This window comes from Octopus bimaculoides, chromosome 3 (assembly GCF_001194135.2).
Source record: "Octopus bimaculoides isolate UCB-OBI-ISO-001 chromosome 3, ASM119413v2, whole genome shotgun sequence".
NCBI lineage: Eukaryota > Metazoa > Mollusca > Cephalopoda > Octopoda > Octopodidae > Octopus > Octopus bimaculoides.
In genome coordinates this window covers 103388006-103392952 of record NC_068983.1, presented here as the reverse complement: position 1 = coordinate 103392952, position 4947 = coordinate 103388006, and the positions used below count along the sequence as shown (strand labels likewise).

Sequence of the window (4947 nt, the reverse complement as noted above, 5' to 3'; positions counted from 1 at the left end):
AATTGTTTTTTACATCACAACTTTGAAAATGATGGTGGGAAGCTTTTTATGAAAAAAAACTTTTGAAAATTTATGATTCCCCCCTTCCCCTTCACCCTCCTCTGGACCGATTTTAGCCTTTTTTTTTTAACTAAGCCTTTAAAAACAATGGAAGACTTGTGGGGGATTAAAAAAAATATTTTCAAATGAAAAGATGTGTGATTTAGGGGAGATTTAGCTGTCATTTCTTGCACATCTCACAACCACCTGCTACCTTTCTCAAAAAAAACAAAATGTGAAAATTAATTTCTTGTTTTTATCATTAAAAACATCTGTAACTTGCAGCAAACTCGTTAGTGGGAGTGAGAGATAGAAAAGACCCCAAAACAAATCAGCACTACTTGTGAAAATGTAAACACTACTACAGTTTATCTGACTATATTTAAAATTGGGGGGAGAAAAAAAAAACATCACATCGGACTTTGATAGTCTACAAAGTAATACTCATTGCATAATATGATTTTTATTGATGACATTTGGCCAATATTCTTCAAAGAAAAATGAAATTTACATGTACAAGAATATCGGCTAGGTAAAAATTGGACCTCACTCTCTATACATTAAAACAGAGGGAGGGAATAAACAAAATTCCAAATATGCTGATTCCATGCTAATTTTGAGCTTTATAAGACTTATGTAACTCAATTTAGTGTATTTTTTTTATAGCAATTAATTCATCCATTTCTTGAAATTCTGGCTCAAATTCGATATTTGGAGCATTGGGTTTGTGTTCTGTTTTAGTACTTGCTATGTGGGAATACATCAGTTTGACAAATAGTATCAGTATTGTTAATCCTATATGAGCAGCTGTGGTAGTCCCCTTTTTATTGACTTTGCACTTTTGCATCATCTTGTCAGATTCAGCAATGGCTGTATTAAATTCATGATAAATTTTTCTTATGGCATAAAAAATCTTGCAGAAAGTTTGTTCTTTTCTAAGTAAAAGTTTACAATAAAGTTTTCACTTTTATATTTCATAATGATTATTTGACTTATCCCCATTGACTTTTATATCCAGTGGCTGTGTGGTAAGTAGCTTGCTTACCAACCACATGGTTCCGGGTTCAGTCCCACTGCGTGGCACCTTGGGCAAGTGTCTTCTACTATAGCCTCGGGCCGACCAAAGCCTTGTGAGTGGATTTGGTAGACGGAAACTGAAAGAAGCCCGTCGTATATTTGTATATATATATATATATATATATATACATATATATATATATATATATATGTATGTATGTTTGTGTGTGTGTATATGTTTGTGTGTCTGTGTTTGTCCCCCCATCATCGCTTGACAACAGATGCTCGTGTGTTTACGTCCCCGTAACTTAGCAGTTCGGCAAAAAGAGACCGATAGAATAAGTACTAAGGCTTACAAAGAATAAGTCCTGGGGTCGATTTGCTCGACTAAAGGTGGTGCTCCAGCATGGCCACAGTCAAATGACTGAAACAAGTAAAAGAGTAAAAGAGAGAGTCCTCTTGATGACTATCATTCTCAACACAAATCAAGTTATAGTGCTCTAGTGTATTGAACTAGAATGAGAGCTAACATTCAGCAGTCGAAAACAAAAATGGGACAGACTGTGAATGGGTGGAAATATGAGTGTGATTGAGGGAACCTGACATGATAAATAAGTGTTGGATTTTAATCAAAAGTATAAGAGAAGAAAGTTCACATCTATATCTTTCAAGTGATATATAATTGTCTGTGGAAGCAAAAAGTGGGCTTTTTGCTTGATCAAATTAGGCTTGTCTCCCTTTTATGGAGCTCTTTAGTGATACCTATTTATAGACAGAAATATTGAATGTGAGCTTAGTTATGCCATATCATAAACAGAAAAGACAGATAAAAGGAGCTCACTTTTTTGTGTGATACAAACAATATATGAGTATATGCATATATATGTACATGTATGTACATACCTTCATCTACATGTACATATAGATACATATCTGGGTACATGACGTTGCAAAAAAACATGAACAAAATGATAAACAAGGTACAAAAAACAAGCAGGCCACATAGAGAACATATCCTTCATCAGCTGCCACCATTAAAACACTGACGTTTCAAAGAGTTAGGGCACCTTTATTTACAAGGGTACAAATAATTAAGTACAGTCCTTTTATTTAGCAGAAATAAAAATATATTTCATAACTTTACCTAAATGAAGGATTTTTTTTTTATTGCATTGTTGTTGTCAAAGAACATCTGTACATCAGTTTACAGGGTTTTGTTGTTTTTCTTTTTTCTCCAAGAAACAAATAGCATATATTTTAAGTGATGTCTTTGAACATAATTGCACACATATATCTTGTTATTTAACAAAACCTTTGACAAACAAAGCTGAGAGAAATCTCAGTAACCCAAGTTATTATAAAACTTGGACTGAACATTATCAGCATTAAAGGCACATTTATATGCAATACTTGGCTCTTAAACCAGTTACATATGGATGCCTTATTTTAAAATTGCTTATCTTTAAAAGGTTAATGTAGATCAATCCTTTAATGTTAATGGTTAATGTAGTAGATTTAATATATTTAAAATGTGACAATATGTAATTGTTTTGAGAATGATTTGGGTTGAAAGCAGCTGTCTGAGTCTTAACATTCCATCTTATGATCAAGTTAAAGAGAAATTATGAGAGACTTTCAATTTAACTTTATTTATTTGGATTTTGATGGTTGATATCAGTTATTGCAATTACCAACTTTTCTGATACAGATAAACAGACACACTGAAGTCTTTTTTTAATTTTTTTATGGAAAATGCTTCTTTCTGTATGATTGATTATAAAAACATTTTTCATTTTAACAACTTGTTGCTTGAATATTTCCACAAATCCTATTTCCATACTTTTTAAAATTTTCGATCCAAATAAATTTAGTTTCCTATTATAATAAGTAAACGCAAACTGAAGTTATTTCTGTAGAGTAATCTCATCCAACTTGTTTATCAGTCAAGGATTTAGTATTTCATAACAAGCTCCTTACTTGCAAGCTTGTTTCATGTTCCAGCATACTTACTTTACGTTCTCATTCTTGTGGTAGTAACCAGACTGTTAATACTGGTAAGAGAGATCAAATCACATTATTTGAATCAAATTCAAGCCAGGAATATTGCTCTCTACAGTACTATCAATGACTTCTTGATGAGTATAAGATCTGTTCACTCAATCATGCATATGTAAGATTATACATAACAAACAAAGATGTCTTGGAAAGCATTTTAGTGCTTGTATCTATGTGTATTATGCCAACATTTTGACATGGAATGTCCTTCCATTCACATAAACATGATAAGGCTGTCATCTTTTTGAAGCAGTGAGCTATTTCCTTACATTAGTATTAAGTTGTTAATCAAATATTATTACCTATGGAACAGAATTCGTTACGTCTTGGAATTTACATTATAACTATAATTTGTGATTAAGTAATACAACATGTTTATGCTAAAAGTGGATTTTTGAAAGCAAAAATAAAATGAAAACAATGAAAACGTATTTCACATAGAGTAGGATTTTTTTTCTGTGACTGTTTTTATTATAACCATGGCTTAAATCTACAGGACCATTTGTAAACATAGCATTATAGAGTGATTTCTGTAAATATTTATTTACAGCTAACGTGAGCCTAGTAAATTTAATTTTAGTATTTCGTGTAAATACTTATCTGTGTGGTATGTTACCCCCTCTCCCAATCTCCACCCCACCTCAAACATACGTTTACAATATTTAAAGTATAGCAAAAAAGTTTGCTCAACACATCCTGTTATCTATAATACTTTTTTCTTTTTTTTTTGCTAGTTGGCATATTCTTAGTTTCTGTATGTTGAAATAACATCACAACATAGAAAAGGTATTTATTTTATAGGGTCATCCCATAAATAATGCTGTTTTTTTATATACTTCTTTTATTTTTTCAAAATTGAAATAAACAAAGTTCTTTTTTAATCTAAAGTATACTCTCCTTCATTTTCTACAATGCTCTTCCATCTATCTGGTAGACATGCAAGTCCCCTCTTCCAAAATTCACTTGTCCATGATGAAAAATACTCCTCCAATACTGTTCTGATCTCGTCTCTATAGTTCATATGTTTTCCGTCCAAATGATTTTGAAGACTGCAGAATTAATGCTAATCAGATGGGGCAATGCCTGGCAAATATGGTGGGCAGGGTGAATATGGTGGTTGGAATGTCATCTTCGCTGTATGTGACCGAGCATTATCCTGAGGGAAGAACACCTTTTATTTTGAAACCATTTTTCTGATTGCACATAGGTGTCAATGAATGGTTGAATGACCAAATCCAAGCTTCTCTGCTAGTTCCTCAACAATTACGATGGGATTTTGTTCCACTAAGGTTTGCAGGACATCCTCATCAAGCTCTACAGATCTTCCAGGACAAGGCTCGTTTTCTGGCTCGGAATTTCTGAAACCGCCGTTGACACTGGCTTACGCTTATTGTCCGATCTCCATATGCTGCATTAACATTCCTCGCACTTTCCATTCTGTTGTTGCCTTTATTGAACACATCAAGCAAAATATGCCGAATATTCTCCCTTGTCACTTCCATTATAGCTTTGAAAAAAATTGTTAAAATCAAACTGCACTCTTCAAAACTTGCACTAAAAATAAGAACAAGGTAAAATTATTGCCTGCTTTTATAGCAAGTTGATGCAGGTAGTTTATCCTGTCCCCCTCCAAGTTCATGTAATTGAAAAAACTGCATTATTTATGGGATGACCCAATATATTGCAAATACTGGAATTATGCATACAATAAATCCCATTCTTTCTTTCTTAAAATTTATTATTTAGTTTTTCTTTATTATTATTATTATTATTGTTGTTGTTGTTGTTTTTATTTTTAAATTCTTTCAGCTGGCCATATTATATAGCGATGTTGGT

The 4947-nt window shown here is 32.5% G+C and overlaps 1 protein-coding gene across 1 annotated transcript in view; it reads left to right on the top strand.

Annotated features, from left to right (window-relative positions):
* LOC106878243 (nuclear hormone receptor family member nhr-48) overlaps nt 1-4947 on the top strand; it is a 329560-nt gene that overhangs the window by 148292 nt on the left and 176321 nt on the right. The gene's annotated exons all lie outside the window — the stretch shown is intronic.